Here is a 22,408-nt window from a genome sequence, read left to right as displayed (position 1 = left end):
AAAAATGTTCAATAAATTGAATAGGGGAAAAAAAAATAATATATATATATATATATATATATATATATATATATATATGTGTACTGGATGGAGTGGCACTCCCAGGTCGTTAGCAGTATTATCGATAAAGCGGTGCCCGCCGTGTAATCGCCTGCTCACACAGGTTGTAGATAGATTGTGGGGGACGGCGGCACTCGGAAGCAAAATAATGACACCAGGAGACTGGATAAATCACCCGTGATTTATCCAGTCTCCTGGTGTCATTATTTTGCTTCCGAGTGCCGCCGTCCCCCACAATCTATATATATATATATATATATATATATATATATACTAGTGACTTACATGCTGTATAAACAGTAATCACACAATAATTAATCATATTGCTCCTTAGATCACCTTATGCCACATACTGTAGTAGTGTCTCGTATTCATAATATATCATACACTAGTGCCCCGTATGCACATTACACCACATAGTAGTGTCCATTATTCACATTATGCCATGAAGTAGTGCCCCTTATTCACATTACCCCACATACTGTAGTAGTGTCCATTATTCACATTATGCCAAGAAGTAGTGCCCCTTATTCACATTACCCCACATACTGTAGTAGTGTCCATTATTCACATTATGCCATGAAGTAGTGCCCCTTATTCACATTACCCCACAGTTGAAACCCTTATTCACATTGCGATATACAGTAGTGCCCTTTATCCACAGTATGCCACACATTAGTGCCCCTTATAAACAAAATGTCACACACAAATGCTGCCCCTTATACACATTAGGCCCAGTGAAACCCCTTATTCACATTATTCCACACAGTAGTGCCCCTTATTCCCATTATACCATTATTCACAGAATTGCATACAGCGCAGCTTCTTATTCACAGTATGCCCCACAGCCCTTAATCACAGTAAGCCACACTGTAGCGCCCCCTTACCCACATAACTCCCACAGCAGTGACCCTTATTCACATTGCAAAATACAGTATAAGGGGCACTACTGTGTTGCACTACTGTGTTGCATACTGTGAATTGTTGACTGTACTTTGGGCGATTTCGCCAGTTTATCTATTGCCAAGGCTTGATAAAACTCCTCAGTGATACTGCATCTACTAGATTTTCTTTAATAACTTTCTTTAACAACTTCGGAACTTTGCTACATTATAAAGTATGTGCAGACCGTAAAGTATTCTGGATACATTTACAAAAAGCAACATGCACTAAAATCCGATAGGCTTTGATTAGCCTCATTGAATTTCTTTTTCAAGGAAGAGTCATTTACTATATGAGCTTATAATGCATTTATTTCTCCAGCAGTGAATGCTAAAGTAACAGAGGAAGGTGCGTCAAGGTTTGATACATCTCCCCCAGAGTACCTCATTTGTATACAGCGTAGCGTTGTAATGAAATGTCACATTAATAAGATAAAATATTGTCTGGGCTGCAATATTAATAAAATGTGAACGTCGCGTTTGCTGAGTAAAGAACAAATAAAAGCAGACACAAATACAGAATAAAAGTACAAATTAAATTAAACCCAAACATATGTTGTCTTCCGCTTTGAAACATCAAGTGGGAATATTCCTAACTGCCGCTGCCGAAATGCAAATATCAGTTAAGTAATTCAAATGGAAGACTGATTTCTTATAATATAGCAGCTACACCAATGGTTATGGTATATATTACTAGTGGGAGGAGTCCGGTACTTGTTTGCAGGTGTCCGTATGGGATGTGGATGGATCTTTTACACCCAGCATGCTTTGGGTGCAAGTGCCAATACTAATTATTATGGCTGCTGGTGCGGATGGGAAAACATGGGACATTGCAAACCATATAGACACATGGGCACTCGTATAGAGAGATGGACTCTCGCATCTGCATTACCTAGTGAGGAGGCTGCAGCTGCTGGCATACTAATGCATGTACAGATGCATGTGACTCAAGCGAAGCCGGAGAGGAGACCAAAATCTGCACTTCGGGGGTGGGGACAAGACTGGCGTCACAAAGCCCCGCCAACGCTCCACACGAACTCCGCGGTTTGTAGGGGGTGAGGCTAAAACCCCGCGAAAGGACGCATTTCTCATCCCGCGGACCTGCAAATTCCTGTTTCAGTGGTTCCGGGGGGAGACGGGGGCTTTGGGGAGCATGTTGAAGACTTGCCCACCTTCCTGGGGGGCAGGGAGGGGGCAAGTATGTATTAATGACTTGAGTTGTATCATGAACTGCAGCATCAATGTATATCTGTAACACCTTGGGAGGGTTGGGTATGACCTCGGACGGAGGGGGGGGGGGGGGGGGGGGCTAGGGGTAATACTGCAACCCCTGTATTCATAATTATAGGGACATACTCAGTGCTTCCTGAGCAGCTGGGCAGCCCATGGCTCAGCTCCCGGCACTATTAGATACTGTGAGCTTATAATGTATAATTGTATATTATATATGTAAGTGCACAGTCTGGAACCCGATCTATGGTGGATGGAGACTCTATATATACTCTATGTTGTCCCTGGCAATAAGCATGTAAACCCTTGCCAATGGGCATGTAACACTCAGACAATGGGCATGTAACTCCCTGATCAATGAGCATGTAACACCCACTGGTAATAAGCAACATGCCACTGCCAAGAAACCCCTGGCTATGAACATTTAGCAATGAGCATGGAACCCCTGGCAACAAGTATGATACCCCTGGCAAAAAGCATGAAACTCCTGGCAATGACTATGAAACCCCTAGAAACAAGCATTTAGGTAAAAATTATAATACAGTAAATATATTGGATGGGGGGGGGGGGGTTATTTTTGGCAGGTGGCACAAAACACCTACTTACGCTCCTGCACCTGGGGTTTCCCCTGTACCCCTATGGGCCAGTCCAACCCTAGCCATAGATACAACAAAGAGGCCAACAAGAGACTGATGGAAATGGAGGCCGGCGTCTACATATACACAGTACCAATGTGCCTAATAGGCAAAAGCTCAACCAATCAGCTGCTATCTGCCATGTTACAATCTGTGCTTGAAAAATGACAGGTAGTAGCTGATTGGTTGGTGGTTTATCATTCTCCATTGTATCACTTTTCAAGGCCAAAGTAACAAACCTGAGTTCTTTGCGAAAGGAGCCCCACTACCACCAGGACGTGAATCAGACCAATTATGCTTAACGTTAACTGAGCGTGTAGAAAAAAACAAACACTTTTGTCACATTCAAACGTATGAATGGATATAAAAATGAGAGGGTTTTACAGTTTTGTGTTAAGTTCCACTTTAAAACATGTTCCAAATAACAGGTTGTAGCTCTTAATACTCCTGTGCAATTTATTCAGTACAAAATGACTTTAATACAAGCGACTGCTTACCGCTTATCTGCACCAAATGACAATTAGTGTTATCACCGTGCCGTTTGCTACTGTACTTATTATCTAAGGTGCAGCTCCTGGTATCCAGGCAGAGATGACTCCCACGCTACTCCTGGGAATGACCTCTGTATCGCGCGGAATGTCTATCTTCATTTCCAGAGAGGGGGGGAAAAAAAGATCAGAACTCAGTGGTGATTTTACGGCAGCTTCTCAAAACACACCGTGTAAATATTAATACCTAGTGTGTAGTTATTTATGTGGTTTCTAAAAAGAAAAATGTGATTTTATATTCAGTCAATGTACCGCCGTTCACCCCAACCAGCACTAATAAGCGCCAGATCCTTATTACATTACCCAGCGTACAACGGCGCTGACAGTAACAGGGTCCTGCGGAAGTGTTGTTGTAAGCTGGGTTCTACATGCCAATGAGATGTTGGGTTGAGTTCAGTGTCGTTCCATTGGCTTGTGGCTGAATGCGTGGGGGACCCTCGGGATTCCAGTCCCTGATCTCACTGTGCTATCAGGATAAAAGCATTGCCTTCCTTTGTCTTGTGCAGCGGGAGATGCTCTGTAGTGATACCTCTGCGGATAATACAGGCCTATTTTGCCTTGAATCATATATATTACATTTCGTAATGGAGTGTTTTGCATTGTCGCTGCTGATCTGTATAACAAGTATAACTGCATAAAGAAGATGGGATTGGAAGAAGTTCAACGAACAAAGCAAAGCACAAAAAACAAATACATTGTATTGTGTAGTTAGCTATTACTGGAAAGCAAGAATGTTTCTAGGCATAAGCCAATTTACAACAGGTGCAGGTTGTGCATTGTGAGCCGCTGACCCCAGCACATTACACCCAGACAGGGCCGCCGACAGGGGGGTGCCCTGGGTACAGCTGTCCCGGGCCCCGGTCTCTGGAGGGGCCCGGGCAGCTTCCCACAGCCCCCCTGCACCCGCACACAGCCTCCCCCCGCACCCGTACACAGCCTTCCCCCGTACCGGCGCCAGGCACGCACAATACACAGTGCAGCTTGTAGAGCACCGAGCCTAGAACACAGAGGGGCTCGGCACTCTGCAGGCTGCACTGTGCAGTGTGCGCTCCGGACCGTGGAGGCTGAAGGAGCCGGAGGACGTCGCCGCGGGTGATGGTAAGTAATCGTAATGGGGACGGGGTAGGAGGAGGCAGGGTGCTGGCAGGTGGGTGCAGACGGGGGCAGGTGCGTGGGGGGGGGCGCAGCGGAGATACGGCGCTGTGCTGCTGGGGGCCTGGACTGTAGGTCAGTCCCTGGACCCAACATTTCTAGTGGCGGCCCTGCACCCAGAGAAGCCGAGAGAGACGGAGGGGAGGGGGAAGTATTAACTACCCTTCTCAATACAGCACATGCTTCTGTGTCCTGGGCATCATTGTGGCCAGTGGGGGGCTTAAAGTGTTATCTTTTCTGTATTTTATTCTAAAGCTGCATAGCCACACCTCCCGTGATTAGGCCACACCCATGAAAAGTTTACACCCTGCACCCATAAACAACTTTCTCAATTGTCTAGATTATCATGGGACAGTCCCATATTTTTGGTACAGTCCTGCTGTCCAACCCATAGGCAGCAGTGGAGAGGGGGCTGTTGGGAGTCCCCCTGTCACTCGATGCTCTGCGGTGAATAGATGCTGTGTGCATGCACACACATCATCTATACACAGAGGACAGACAGCGCTGGCCATGCCCCTATAGTGACCATAACTGGGGGCATTCCCATGAGACCACGCCCCTTTTGCAGAGGTCACACACCCTTATCAGAGCAAATAGCAGAAGGCCCGCTTCTCATCTTTAGAATGTTAGAAGATATTATAGTATATTTACCTTAAGCAAGTAAGCAGGGTCCTTATCCTCAGTGAAATATGTGCCCGTAGCAACTAATCATCTTTGAGATACATGTACAATGATTTTCTGTGGACCATGGAGCTCTCTGCATGGCTGTCAATCAATTTTAAGCACCCAGGTCCCCCTTTTGTCCCCCTCATTGGGGTGACTATGTTATTCAGGGGTCTATGTACTAAGCCATGAAGAGAGATAAAGTGGTGCAAAAGAAAGTACCAGTAAATCAGCCCCTCACTGGCATTTTTTAAATACTGCTTGTAAAGGGGCAGATAGGATCTGATTTGGCTGGTACTATATCTCCGTCCACTTTGTCTCTCTCCCCAGGGCTTAGGGCCTGATTCAGAATATCGAACGGCTGATCATTTTTTGGGGCACTGCGATCAGGTATACGCAAATAAATTCTCAAGCCGCTCACCATGGAATGATTTGCCCAGATTTACCCATGACTTACTTGGAGGCTGCGATAGAAGCTATCGGACCTGAGTCGGAGCTGACGTCCGGTTAACACCCCCACCCGCAGTCTATCGATAATCGCCCGGTCTGTGAATTTGCAGTCGTGTAATCAGGTTTTGCCGCCGCAGCATAGCCTCTCTCCCCGACTCAGCGCACACTGCTCAGGGAGAATGACAGCTGCAGCGGAAGCCTGTCCTCTCTCTCACTCTTGTTTATTTTATTTTTTCCATGGGATGTGGTCCCGCCCCCCTCCCAGTGGTCCCTCCCATTCTGGTGGACACGCCCCCTCCATTTTACCAGTGCCTGGCCAATCTGTCAGTGCCCCCGTAAATAACAGGAGCTAATTGGGCAACTTCTCCCCTTTATCTCTATCCAAGACTTGACACATCTCCCCCATGGCTCCCGTTCGTACCGTTCCAAAGTTGCTACGTTTCATAAACAGTCATATAGATTGATGTTAGTGTTCCGCGCCCACATTACCGCTCATTGTCTGATAAATTATTAGCGCATTCTCCTGTTATCAAATATTGAAACTTACATTATCTAAACGGGTGGAAAAGACACAAATGTGTTAACGGAGTTATAATAATAAGCGGTTCTATAATTTTACGTTAAACCCCACTTTGAACGGGATGCAGTTAAGATCCCGGCGGTCGGGATCCCGGCGTTCAGAATCCCGACGCCGGAATCCCGACCGCCGAAATGCCGACACTTTCTCCCTCCACGACACCCCTGGAGGGAGAATAAAATAGCGAGCCGAGCGTAGCGAGGCACCGGGCCCGCTGCGTGGCGAGCGCAGCGAGCCCGCAAGGGGGGGCGATCCACGTCCCCCCCTTGTCGGCATTTCGGCTGTCGGGATTCCGGCGTCGGGATTCTGAACGCCGGGATCCCGACCGCCGGGATTCAATACTGAATCCCTTTGAACATACAGTATTGCAAATAATATATTCCTACAGCATTTACATTTATATATATATATATATATATATATATATATATATATATATATATATTTATATATACGTACGGCCTATAAAAGATTCAGTACATATCGCATGACTGGCTGTGGGTGAATAATATGCAGTATTATCCCAGAAATACCGTCTAAAACTACATCTCGGGTTTTTTTTTTTTTTTTACTTTGCTTAAAAACACATAAATATTTCAAAAATAGGAAAAGCAATTATTTTCCGTAGAGTAACTGGTTGATATTACCTCCCGGTAAAGATTACAGAGGAATGAAACACAGATATCGCAGTGTTGGGCAGGAACCTATTGTATTTGCATTTGTATTTCTACCCTGCATATCTGTTTAAAGCAGATCGAATAAAACTGATCTATGGTTTTATACAGTGCGAGATTGTATGTTGCACATGGGACATTACTCATACAGTACGGCAAGATGCCACCACCAGGAAATTCTGCTGAGACAAATTAACATGTTTATCACTTAGCACAGATTTAGAGACTGGCTGGAGGGAAGGGAGAAATTGGTTGCGTGTACATCTGTAGAAGCATATATATCAGGGTTGCATACCTCCCAACTTTGCAGACAAGGAAGGAGGGAAATCCATGCGCGCCTGAGGCGAGTGGCCGAAATTAGGGGGTGTGACTTCTCGGCAAGGGGCGTGGTCTACAAATTGCGTCATTCCCGAGAGACCACGTCCCTGTTTTCACCACTGTGGCTGCACGGCTAGCGGCTCAATAAGCTGCTGGCCAGCCCCCAGCCTCTCTGCTGCGGCCGTTTTTGCACTTTTTTCGAAATTGCATAGTTAATGAGATGCGAAATGCGGCAAATATCGTGCCTTTTTGTAGCGAAATCACACATTCTGTAACGCTAGAACTCGCATCCAGATGTTTTCCCATTATAAAGCATAAAAATCGCATATTTAATAAGATGCGAATTCGGGAAAATGTTGAGGCGGACCTGGTTCCAAAAATACGGGGGACAAAAAGCGTAGGGGTCCCCCCTATTTCTGAAACCAGCCCTGGACCCTTGGACCGGTCCTGGTTCCAAAAATACGGGGGTACAAAAAACTGGGGGTCTCCCCATATTTTAAAACCAGCACAGGGCTCCAACAGCCAGCGGTGTCATGCCACAGCTGGGGGATACTTTTACGTAAGGTTCCCCGGCCATATCATGCTCACCATGGCTGATCAGCCTTGGACGGGGTGCCTGGATTAAACACACACAGATATGGGGGGGGGGGGGGGCAGATAGCTAGCCAATAGAATCTGGTTTGCACAGAGGTTGTGCAGTTGCTCTGGCTACCCTCTTTTAGTTTTGGATCACACTTCTCAACATCAACCGGTGGTCCCTAATACACCATACAGATGTGGGGCTGCAGCACAGTCTAAAAGTGACTCTCGGGCAGTGTTGTTTTTCAGCGGTTGGGGTGGTAGTGGGTGTGGCTCACCTGTTTGAATTTTGGACTACAGTAAGCTGCAGCTCCTCCTCTGGTGCCAACACTGGCTGCCAGTCCACAATCTAATCACCAATCCAACAAATCAAAGGGAAACCACTAACATCTAAAAGGGGTCCTGTCACAACATTCAAGTTTTGTTTGGTTCTTACCTGGTTCGTGACTTCTCCTGTCAGCTCTGCTCCATGCTACCAGGCAGTTCTGTGTGGTCTGAGCTTTTCTGATTGATCACAGCACCTGGGTGAGTCCATGCTGCCAGGCAGTTCTGTGTAACCTGACCATTACTTTTTGATTACAGCACCTGAGTGAGACATGCTCAACCCTCATTGATAGAGGCACCTGTGAGACTCCAGCAATTAGCTCCCTATATAAAGCAGTCTCTGGCAGTCACTCCCTGCCAGAGTATAGGTTCACACCAGCTCCAGCCTTCCTGTCCCTTATCCATTAGCTTGAGATTCCTGACTATTGTATTTGACCTCGGCTTGTTTCCTTACCATTCTCCTGCTTGATCCTTCGGTACCTGACCAGTGTTATTCGGTGTCTGATCTCAGCTTGCCTAGTGACCATTCTTCAGCTTCATCCTAGTGTACTGCGAACTGTGCTTTCCTGTGTATGACCCGGCCTGACCTTGGACTCCCTTTGCCTTATCCTTTGGTACCTGCTTTGTCCGTTCTGATAGCCGACCATGCATCCATATTTCACCCACGTTAGTACTTATAGCAACTCACAAGAGACTCCCTGACCAGGGGGCCGCGACCAATGTGCCGGGCGCCACAGAAGCCCATATACCAAGTGGTGGGGTCACGGGCAGAAAACCCCCGGCACGATTAGACTCCGCGCCTCTGCGTCAGGTCACGCCAATTCCCAAGTTAGGTAGAACAGTGCTTCAGTGTGTCACAGGTCCCCACACTAAGAACTCCCTGGCTTTATATTGCCCTGGCTTTTTCTGCCTCATGCATCATTTATGACTACACGTCGTAAACACAAACTATGCATCTTATACTTACATTCATCTAACCACAGCAAAACCATATTTAACTCACAGACCTTTCCTACATAGGTAAAACGGGTATTTTGCAAACATGAGCAGCGTAAAACATGCGCATACATTGTGATGTTAAACATTTCCCACATTAGTGCTTTAAGCGCATCTATAATGTGATGTATACTGTATGTAAAAAAGGGTGTCAGATATGTAAGTCAGCCGACTCACACATACCGTGGGTGTATTCATGAGATTCCGATTTAACCTAAATAATTATTTTATGCACATGTGAATGAGACATTACACCACGCAGATCTAAGAAGGAATACATATATATGCCGCATTACTCCGATCGTTCGCTGTAATATACATATCAGTATATTGTAATCATTTCATTCTTTAACCTTCTGCCGAATCGCTTTTCCTTGTATTTATAATAAAAGAAACGCATTAGCTCATCTATTTAAAAAAAAAAAAAATCAGGTAAAAGGGATCGCTTTACATATTCTCGCAGAACTATACTTACATATGAAGAAGCGGAAGGAACATACTTGAATAGGCGGGTGCCAGACAGGGTCCTGACAGTCATTCACCCAACGTCGGGATCCCGACTGTCAACACACCGACAGCCGGGTTCCCGATGGCCACCTGTTATTTTCCCTCATGGGGGTCCACGACCCCCATAGAGGGAGAATAGAATAGGTGACTCGTGTATCGAGCCACCGTGCCCGCAGCGTGGTGAGTGCAGCGAGCCCGCAAGGGGCTTAGTTGCGCTCACCATGCTGTCTGGGTCCGGCCAGTCATGATCCCGACGTCGAGATAATGACTGTCGGGATCCCGACTGTCGGACCCCTGTACCACACCCGAATAGACGTACTGTAATTCAATGGTTACGGTATAAGAGATAGACCAGCGGTTCCCAATCTGTGTGCCTGGGCTCCCTGAGGTGCCTCAGGACCAGCGGTGTAGCTAGGTGCCACGGTGCCCGGAGCAAGGTCATATTTCGCGCCCCTCCCCGGTAATGAATTGGGGGCGTGGCTAACATGTGTTGGCATGTTACATTTGAAATATATGACGCTGTGGCAGAATCTGCTGCGCTATATAAGACACTGTAACGGAATCTGCTGCGCTATATAAGACACTGTAACGGAATCTGCTGTGCTATATAAGACACTGTAACGGAATCTGCTGCGCTATATACGACACTGTAACGGAATCTGCTGCACTATATAAGAAACTGTAACGGAATCTGCTGTGCTATATAAGACACTGTAACGGAATCTGCTGCGCTATATAAGACACTGTAACGGAATCTGCTGCGCTATATAAGACACTGTAACGGAATCTGCTGCGCTATATAAGACACTGTAACGGAATCTGCTGCGCTATATAAGACACTGTAACAGAATCTGCTGCACTATATAATACACTGTAACGGAATCTGCTGCGCTATATAAGACACTGTAACAGAATCTGCTGCACTATATAAGACGCTGTAACGGAATCTGCTGCGCTATATAAGACACTGTAACGGAATCTGCTGCGCTATATAAGACACTGTAACGGAATCTGCTGCGCTATATAAGACACTGTAACGGAATCTGCTGCGCTATATAAGACACTGTAACGGAATCTGCTGCACTATATAAGACACTGTAACTGAATCTGCCGCACTATATAAGACACTGTAACGGAATCTGCTGCGCTATATAAGACACTGTAATAGAATCTGTTGCGCTATATAAGACACAGTAACGGAATCTGCTGCGCTATATAAAACACTGTAACGGAATCTGCTGTGCTATATAAGACACTGTAACGGAATCTGCTGCGCTATATAAGACACTGTAACGGAATCTGCTGCGCTATATAAGACACTGTAATAGAATCTGTTGCGCTATATAAGACACAGTAACGGAATCTGCTGCGCTATATAAAACACTGTAACGGAATCTGCTGTGCTATATAAGACACTGTAACGGAATCTGCTGCGCTATATAAGACACTGTAACGGAATCTGCTGCACTATATAAGAAACTGTAACGGAATCTGCTGCGCTATATAAGACACTGTAACGGAATCTGCTGCGCTATATAAGACACTGTAACGGAATCTGCTGCGCTATATAAGACACTGTAACGGAATCTGCTGCGCTATATAAGACACTGTAACGGAATCTGCTGCACTATATAAGACACTGTAACTGAATCTGCCGCACTATATAAGACACTGTAACGGAATCTGCTGCGCTATATAAGACACTGTAACGGAATCTGCTGTGCTATATAAGACACTGTAACGGAATCTGCTGCGCTATATAAGACACTGTAACGGAATCTGCTGCGCTATATAAGACACTGTAACGGAATCTGCTGCGCTATATAAGAAACTGTAACGGAATGTACTGCGTTATATAAGACACTGTAACGGAATCTTCTGCGTTATATAAGACACTGTAACGGAATATGCTGCGCTATATAAGACACTGTAACGGAATCTACTGCGCTATATAAGACGCTGTAACGGAATCTGCTGCGCTATATAAGACACTGTAACAGAATCTGCTGCGCTATATAAGACACTGTAACGGAATCTGCTGCGCTATATAAGAAACTGTAACGGAATGTACTGCGTTATATAAGACACTGTAACGGAATCTGCTGCGTTATATAAGACACTGTAACGGAATATGCTGCGCTATATAAGACCCTGTAACGGAATCTACTGCGCTATATAAGACGCTGTAACGGAATCTGCTGCGCTATATAAGACACTGTAACGGAATCTGCTGCGCTATATAAGACACTGTAACGGAATCTGCTGCGCTATATAAGACACTGTAACGGAATCTGCTGCGCTATATAAGACACTGTAACAGAATCTGCTGCGCTATATAAGACACTGTAACGGAAACTGCTGCGCTATATAAGACACTGTAACGGAAACTGCTGCGCTATATAAGACACATATAAGAGAAATTCACCCACCCCCCCTCCCCCACAAATCCCCCAAACCCCATGATTATCCCCATAATTATTTATCTTTAGTTAAAAAACTAAAATCCACCTTGAGAAGAGCAAGGTGGCAGCATAAACCAGAGAGATCCCCCCCCCCCCCCGGACCCCACCAAACCCCCAGACCCCCATGATTATTCCCTTAATTCTTTATCTTTTTTTTTTTTTATTAAACGAAAAAAATCTACCTTGAGGAGCGCACAGCACAGACATTCTGGGCTGTATTCAATGTGAATACCGGCGACGTGCAGCGAATCCTGTTTAGGATTCGCTGCACATTCGCCACTGGGCGCCGCGTTCCGGAGCCTCGCCGGCTCCGGTATTCAACCAGTCAGGGGCTCGCTGCCCCTGACCGGCGAATATGAGCTCCTGCGGCGAACGCCGCGGGGAGCCTGAGGACGGTGGCAGGCAGGGAGATGGAAGTCTCCCTGCCTGCCCCAGAGCGTATGTGGGGGGGAGGTGGGCTCCCCGGGCGCCAGGCAGCACAGGCTGCCCCCCTGGGGGGGCCAGCAGGGGACCGGGTATATTCACTACACCCGATCATGCATATGTAACGATCGAGTGCAGTGAATATTTGAATATCTAATGAGCGGCTCGGCTCCGGCGCCTCCTGCTGGCTGGTCAGTGTAAAAAAAAAATAATAATTTTTTTTTTTTTCAAATTAAATATATATTCATATGCTAACAGCACATGACTAAAAATAGCATGCCCCTCCTCAGAATAAAATTCCTGATTTTTTGACACCAAATGTAAAAAACAAAACACTTTATTTTAAAAGTTCACATTCCACTTCACCATAAAAAGATAGCGATTGCTACTCGGGGAATCATGGCGAAAAAAACCTTGAAATGTATTCGCCATCTGGTCATTGAATAGGGTGATTCACCGTTTTTGTCAAAAATTCGCCTAAAAAGCACAAAATCGCCATAAAAACCTGGCGAATCAGCCTCATTGAATACCGCCCTCTGTGTAGAGGCAGGGTGCTGGGAGGAGTCTTCCTTATTTCTGCTGCTCAGCGCTGCCCGGGAGCCGGGCCGAGCAGCAGCAGCTTGGTTAGGGACTTGAGCAGTGAGTCACGTGACATGACCCCATCACATCGCGGCGGCAGGCCGGGACCAGGTGAGCAGGGCAGACAGGGGCAAGCGCCGGGCAGGGCAGCCGCTGGCGCACGCTGCCCTGCGTGTGTGAAATTAATTATTGCAGGGCAGCAGGACTCCACCTCATTTGCGGAGGGGGGGGCGGCACCCTGCGCCACAACTGCGCCCGGAGCGTGTGCTCCGGTGGCTCCGCCCTCCCTACGCCTCTGCTCAGGACACTTGCAGGGGTGCCTTGGGTTGGTGGACTAGGATCAATTCATATTATTAATGGGCTACGTAACAGGCAAAACCAGTGCTGGTGGCTGCCAATCATAACATATGTGGGCAAACAGAAGCAAATCCTGTCCCTCGCCACATAACTGGGACATATAAACACAATGTACTACAAAATAAAAACAATTCTGAAATTCTCAATAAGAACCATTTGGGCTAGGGGTGCCTTAAAAACATTTTGATGCTCTAGAGCCCCATGATTCAATAAAGTTTGGGAACCGCTGAGATAGACAATTTCTAGGTCGACAGTCACAAGGTCTACCAGTAATGGTCAACAGTGACTATGTCGACACTTGAAAATGGTCGACGTACCATAGGTTGACATTTAGTGAAGGTTGACATGTGCTTAAGGTCGACATGGAAATGGTTGACACTCACAAGGTCGACATGAGTTTTTTGTGTTTTTTGTGCCTCTCCTTGTCACACTCTGGTCTCCCCTACCTCCCCCTGTCACACTCTGCCTCCCCCTGTCACACTCTGCCTCCTCTACCTCTCCCTGTCACACTCTGCCTCCTCTACCTCTCCCTGTCACACTCTGCCTCTCCCTGTCACACTGTGCCTCCCCTACCTCTCTCTGTCACACTCTGCCTCTCCCTGTCACACTCTGCCTCCTCTACCTCTCCCTGTCACACTCTGCCTCCCCTACCTCTCTCTGTCACACTCTGGTCTCCCCTACCTCTCTCTGTCACACTCTGCCTCTCCCTGTCACACTCTGCCTCCTCTACCTCTCCCTGTCACACTCTGCCTCCTCTACCTCTCCCTGTCACACTCTGCCTCCCCTACCTCTCTCTGTCACACTCTGCCTCTCCTTGTCACACTCTGGTCTCCCCTACCTCCCCCTGTCACACTCTGCCTCTCCCTGTCACACTCTGCCTCCTCTACCTCTCCCTGTCACACTTTGCCTCTCCCTATCACTCTCTGCCTCTCCCTGTAAACATGTGCCTCTCCTTTTCACCCACTCATGTGTTGCATATTGTGAAGTTGGGTTGGGGTGAATGAAGGCTGGCACAAATTATATGTTTGCACCTGGGCTCCCTGTCACACTCTGCCTCTAACTATCATACTCTGCCTTCACTACCTCTCCCTATCACACTCTGTCTCCCCTACCTCTCCCAGTCACACTCTGCCTTCCCTACCTCTCCCTGTCACACTCTGCCTCTCCCTGTCACACTCTGCCTCCCCTACCTCTCCCTGTCACACTCTGCCTCTCCCTGTCACACGCTGCCTCCCCTACCTCTCCCTTTCGCACTCTGCCTCTCCTTGTCACACTCTGCCTCCCCTGCCTCTCCCTGTCACACTCTGCCTCTCCCTGTCACACTCTGCCTCTCCCTGTCACACTCTGCCTTCCCTACCTCTCCCTGTCACACTCTGCCTCTCCCTGTCACACTCTGCCTCCCCTACCTCTCCCTTTCGCACTCTGCCTCTCCTTGTCACACTCTGCCTCCCCTACCTCTCCCTGTCACACTCTGCCTCCCCTACCTCTCCCTGTCACACTCTGCCTCCCCTACCTCTCCCTGTCACACTCTGCCTCCCCTACCTCTCCCTGTCACACTCTGCCTCCCCTACCTCTCCCTGTCGCACTCTGCCTCTCCCTGTCACACTCTGCCTCTCCCTGTCACACTCTGCCTCCCCTACCTTTCCCTGTCACACTCTGCTTCTCCCTGTCACACTCTACCTCCCCTACCTCTCCCTGTCACACTCTGCCTCCCCTACCTCTCCCTATCACACTCTGCCTCCCCTACCTCTCCCTGTCACACTCTGCCTCCCCTACCTCTCCCTGTCATACTCTGCCTCCCCTACCTCTACCTGTCACACTCTGCCTCCCCTACCTCTCCCTGTCACACTCTGCCTCCCCTACCTCTCCCTATCACACTCTGCCTCCCCTACCTCTCCCTGTCACACTCTGCCTCTCCCTGTCACACTCTGCCTCCCCTACCTCTACCTGTCACACTCTGCCTCCCCTACCTCTCCCTGTCACACTCTGCCTCCCCTACCTCTCCCTGTCACACTCTGCCTCCCCTACCTCTACCTGTCACACTCTGCCTCCCCTACCTCTCCCTGTCACACTCTGCCTCCCCTACCTCTCCCTGTCACACTCTGCCTCCCCTACCTCTACCTGTCACACTCTGCCTCCCCTACCTCTCCCTGTCACACTCTGCCTCCCCTACCTCTCCCTATCACACTCTGCCTTCCCTACCTCTCCCTGTCACACTCTGCCTCCCCTACCTCTACCTGTCACACTCTGCCTCCCCTACCTCTACCTGTCATACTCTGCCTCCCCTGCCTTTGCCTGTCACACTCTGCCTCTCCCTGTTACACTCTGCCTCCTCCTGTCACACTCTGCCTCCTCTAGCTCTCCCTGTCATACTTTGCCTCCCCATGTCACTCTCTGCTTCTCCCTGTAACCCTCTGCCTCTCCTTTTCACCCACTCCTGTGTTGCATATTGTGAACTTGGGTTGGGGTGGATGAAGGGGGCACAAATTAGGGGGCACAAATTATATGTTTGCACCTGGGCTCATCACCCACAAGTTCTGCCACTGGTCAGTAACATCAAGCACACACAAACCGTCTCTAAAAATATATACAGTTTTTTTGTTGTTTTTCATTCTTTTTTCAATAACTTGTTTTCTTTTTTTTTAAGTGCACACAATATGGCGATTTATTTCCTGTCCATAAATTTTCCCTGTTCCTAAACCCAATAATAAATCTTCAAAACTTTTTGTTTACCTAGTTTTGGCATGGCTACAGTGCGTTCTTTGTAAATCCCACAGACCCTAACGTACTTATTGTTACAGTAATGTAAATGCCGTACAGCGAGCATGAGACGGGGGATGGCGGCCCCAGGGACAGCATTGGCAGAGTATAGAAGACTGTAGGGATATATTTTACTTTTGATGCAAACGAGTAACATGGACTAGAAGCGTTGGAACCGGGATAATACTTTGACCCATACATTGCTCATTGTTTCTTGTCTTGACTTTAATCCTTATGTTGCCATGGGAAATGTAATATATAAATCCATCCCAGCGTCAATCATGACCACTGCGGGGCAGTCAGTGTATATGGTTGATGTGCCCAGGAGTCTGATATATCACTATGTAGGAACATAACATAGCGGTACATATAGACATTGGTCTCATACGGTTAGTGTTGTAATATCCCATTATTGTACAGATGTAATATCCCATTATTGTACAGATGTAATACCCCATTATTGTACAGATGTAATATCCCATTATTGTACAGATGTAATACCCCATTATTGTACAGATGTAATATCCCATTATTGTACAGATGTAATATCCCATTATTGTACAGATGTAATACCCCATTATTGTACAGATGTAATACCCCATTATTGTACAGATGTAATATCCCATTATTGTACAGATGTAATACCCCATTATTGTACAGATGTAATATCCCATTATTGCACAGATGTAATATCACATTATTGTACAGATGTAATATCCCATTATTGTACAGATGTAATATCACATTATTGCACAGATGTAATGTCCCACTATTGCACATATGTAATATCACATTATTGTACAGATGTAATATCACATTATTGTACAGATGTAATACCCCATTATTGTACAGATGTAATACCCCATTATTGTACAGATGTAATATCCCATTATTGCACAGATATAATAACCCATTATGGTACAGATGTACCCCATTATGGTACACATTATTGCACAGATGTATTACCCCATTATGGTACAGATGTAATATCACATTATTGCACATATGTAATAGCCCATTATTGCACAGATGTAATAGCCCATTATTGCACAGATGTAATAGCCCATTATTGCACAGATGTCATATACCATTATTGTACAGATGTAATACCCCATTATTGTACAGATGTAATACCCCATTATTGCACAGATGTAATACCCCATTATAGCACAGATGTAATATCCCATTATTGCACAGATGTAATACCCCATTATGGTACAGATGTAATGTCCCATTATTGTACAGATGTAATATCACATTATTGTACAGATGTTATGTCCCATTATTGCACAGATGTAATGTCCCATTATTGTACAGATGTAATATCACATTATTGTACAGATGTAATATCCCATTATTGCACAGATGGAATAACCCATTATTGCACAGATGTAATGTCCCATTATGGTACAGATGTAATATCACATTATTGCACAGATGTAATACCCCATTGTGGTACAGATGTAATGTCACATTATTGCACATATGTAATGTCACATTATTGCACATATGTAATATCACATTATTGTACAGATGTAATATCACATTATTGCACAGATGTAATACCCCATTATGGTACAGATGTAATATCACATTATTGCACAGATGTAATATCACATTATTGCACAGATGTAATATCACATTATTGTACAGATGTAATATCACATTATTATACAGATGTAATACCCCATTATTGCACAGATGTAATACCCCATTATGGTACAGATGTAATATCACATTATTGCACAGATGTAATATCACATTATTGCACAGATGTAATATCACATTATTGCACAGATGTAATATCACATTATTGCACAGATGTAATACCCCATTATGGTACAGATGTAATATCACATTATTGCACAGAAGTAATATCACATTATTGCACAGATGTAATATCACATTATTGTGCAGATGTAATATCACATTATTGTACAGATGTAATACCCCATTATTGCACAGATGTAATACCCCATTATGGTACAGATGTAATATCCCATTATGGTACAGATGTAATATCCCATTATGGTACAGATGTAATATCACATTATTGCACAGATGTAATATCACATTATTGCACAGATGTAATATCACATTATTGCACAGATGTAATATCACATTATTGCACAGATGTAATATCACATTATTGTACAGATGTAATATCACATTATTGTACAGATGTAATACCCCATTATTGTACAGATGTAATATCACATTATTGCACAGATGTAATATCACATTATTGTACAGATGTAATATCACATTATTGCACAGATGTAATATCACATTATGGTACAGATGTAATATCACATTATTGCACAGATGTAATATCACATTATTGCACTGATGTAATATCACATTATTGCACAGATGTAATATCACATTATTGTACAGATGTAATATCACATTATTGTACAGATGTAATACCCCATTATTGTACAGATGTAATATCACATTATTGCACAGATGTAATATCACATTATTGCACAGATGTAATATCACATTATTGTACATATGTAATATCACATTATTGCACAGATGTAATATCACATTATTGTACAGATGTAATATCACATTATTGCACATATGTAATATCACATTATGGTACAGATGTAATATCACATTATTGCACAGATGTAATATCACATTATTGCACAGATGTAATATCACATTATTGCACAGATGTAATATCACATTATTGTACAGATCTACAGACCAGCCTGAAACTTTGTGCGCATATATTTTAGTGGTTCCAGGTACAGGATGCAATCGGACGACAGTCAATATGTCAACCACTATTGGTCAACAGGCCAAAGGTCGACAACGGAAAAAGATTGACATATACAAGTCAATCTTTTTGAGTCGACATGAGCCGACATGATAAAGGTCAACATGAGTTTTTCACATTTTTCCCGTAATAGGTGTATTTTATAAAAGTGTGCCGTGCTAGACAAGCAAGGGGACGCTGTAACACTTATACGGTGTCCGTGTCAACTTAAGTTGACATACTTTAGACACCTCAAAAATTCAAAAAACTTATGTCGACCTTTTCCACTTTGGCCTATTGCTTGTGTCGACCTTTTGACCACTGTCAACCTAAGGAATATCAACCTATGGCCTGTCGACCATTATTGGTCGACCCTATGACCCATACCCCCAGGTACACAGATTGTATGGGAAAGCCAATCCTGTGTGATGCACCGCTAGGGATTTAACAGATCATTTATTAGACGTTAGCTGGACTCAAATTTGGTAGGATGTATGAGGTCAAAGGTCAATATAGGGCAAGCGGTTGACAGGTTAAAGGGAGCCACTGGGCAAGGTCGACATGTACAACAGACAGACAGTCAGTGGAAAGATGTTGCATTTACAATCAACTCTGAATCAGCCCATTAGTCAACTACCCTGGTCGTAGTCGACTTTGTTACACTGTACCTCTTTCACACCCCATCTTAAACCTCAAGGATTGAATCAGATGACTTTAAAACCAAGACCGTTAAAGTGATGAACCATTTAAACAATTTATTTTTCTCTGTGTCGTACATACAGTAGTAATGACATATTGGCAATTGTGTGTGGCAAGGCTTAAACTGGTCCTGGAGGTATAGAAACTCATTTCCTCTGCCGCTTACACCCCACACCAACGTTAGGTCAAGTAGTATCCCTTTAAAATGTTATACCACGCAATAGTGTACCTTATACACAATTCCCACAAAAGTAGTGCCCCTTACTTATAATCCCAAAAGTAGTAGTGCCTCTTTCACATATTGAAGTAGGGATTGTGAGCTGCGCTTAATTGGAGAATATACTTGTAAATCAAATTTGATATATATATAATCTTATAGATTTAGAATGAAAAAAATGATGGATTGGTTGATCTAGTACAAAAGAATTTATTATCTAAAATTAGCACATAGCCAAAAGTACAATTATAATAGTAAAATGCAATGCATATAAAAATTCATATCTCACCAGACCAAACTGGGGTATGTGTAAAGCCCGGAAAGTCCCAAAAAGTCCTGTATAGGGCTGGGGCGACGAACCGTCCTGAATGAAGATGGGATGATGAACCCAATTGGGGCAGTAGGGAGGGAGGACCAGATGTAGATGGTAGGAGTGGCTCAAGTTGGCACGATTTGCCGACTCCCTCCGCTGGATGTTTTGAAGCGGGATAGGGTCCTCGGCCTCTACCTTCCTGTTGAGATTTGTAATCCAATACCGAGCCGGTTGGAGATGGTGACACCAGACGGTGGTCTGTGGATGGCCCGATGGAGCCCACAGGTGGTAGGGCTTGGTTTGTGTCCCTGATGCAGCAAATGGTGGGGAGGACTGGATGGTAATAGTCAGGAGCGGCCCAGATTGGCACAAATAACCGTCTCCCTCCGCTGGATGTGATGGAGCGGGATGTGGTCCTCGACCTTGCTGCTGGGACTTGGTGGTCCAAATGGACAAACGATAGTAAGTGGGAACTTGAATCAGCACTTCCGGGTTCTTTGGGAGTACCAGTATTGGAATTCTGGATAGAGATGGGTAACCTGTGTCCTGACCGGTTTCGCTGCTCCAGGCAGCTTTATCAGCTGATAAAGCTGCCTGGAGCAGCGAAACCGTTTTTTGTTTATTCAGTACAGGACTAACTACCGTGTCACAGAGCAGCAGCTAGGGAAACACAGCTCTAGCCAGGCGCACCTGTACCCAGACCCACCTAGTGGGGTCGGGGTTACCTCCACTCCCTCTTTCACATATTGCCCACAGTAGTGCCTCTTATACACATAATGACCACAAAAGCGCTGCTTATACACATAATACCTACAGTAGAGCCCCTTATACACATTATTCCCACAGTAGTGCCTCTTATACACATAATGACCACAAAAGCGCTGCTTATCAGAATCAGAATTAAAATCATCTTTATTGGCCATGAGTGCTTGCGCACACTAGGAATTTTTTGTGGATTTCAGTGCAGCATCAAGCAGGGATGAAATGGGGGGGGGACATTACATGCATTCCATTGAGACATTACACGCATTACATTGAGAGCATTTAGACATCACTTGCGGGGATCACATCACATGCCCGCCGAGCTGCACAGTGCCTAGGCAGCCATCAGCGGCGCCACTGGTCGTTGCAGCAGCCAGGTAGGTAGCAATATAAGCACGGACACTACATTTATACACATAATACCTACAGTAGAGCCCCTTATTCACATTATACCCACAGTAGTGCCCTTACACAAATGATGCCAGGCGACAGGGACGGATGGGGACTGGCGGGAACTGACAGGGAGCTCCATCGGAATGGGGCACATGAGCGTCTCATGCCGGCAGATGGCGGAGTCTGGTGGCTGGTGTTTCGATCGCCAGCCCCAGCCTGAATGAGGGGCACTACATCTGTATTAACCAATGAAAAGACTGGAGAAGTGGACCAATTAAGAAGTTGCCCATGGCAACAAATCAGTTGCTACGTCCAACTTCTCAACTGGTCCTCTTTGTCACTTTTTTAAATTCTTGATACATCAACCCTTTGGTTCTTTATGGCATCCGAACAGTCCAGGCTTTAAGGCTAGACTGTTTGCCAACTCCAGTCACAGATTTGGGTGGGGGTTTAACAATCGTCCACCTTATACCTTAACTAGGACAAGGGGCCATGCGCTCAGACTAGAGGAGAGAAGATTCCGTACCCTTAGAAGTAAAGGTTTTTTGGTACTCTTTACCTAGCACGGCGCCCACGATCTTGATCGTGGGCATCGTGAGGTAAAAAATCGCGTCGGTCGCGTCGTATGCGGGCTTAAGATGCCCGGACGCGACGCGACCGACGCGATGTCCACGATTTCCCATTGAAAACCATGTTAAACATGGACATCGCGTCGGTCGCGTCGCGGCCGGCCATAAATGTGCACACGATGGCCGCGACGCGATGCCCACGATTTGCCATAGGAATCAATGTTAAAAGGCCCGATGGACACAATTTTCATGTTAAATGGCTGAATGGACCCGATTTTACCATAGGAAACAATGTTAAATGGGCCTTAGAGCCCAAATACTTACCCTGAACTCTGAAATGGCCCCCCCAATTGTTTACGCCACCCCACGATCAACGTCAACCCGAAGCGTGGCGAGCGCAGCGAGCCCGCGAGGGGCGGCGGTACGCGTCCTCCGACCTTTTCATACCCC

This window comes from Crinia signifera, chromosome 19, assembly GCF_055691185.1.
Source record: "Crinia signifera chromosome 19, ASM5569118v1, whole genome shotgun sequence".
NCBI classification, from domain to species: Eukaryota; Metazoa; Chordata; class Amphibia; order Anura; family Myobatrachidae; genus Crinia; species Crinia signifera.
The sequence above is the reverse complement of the archived record's forward strand: the minus strand, read 5'-3'. Positions refer to the sequence as shown.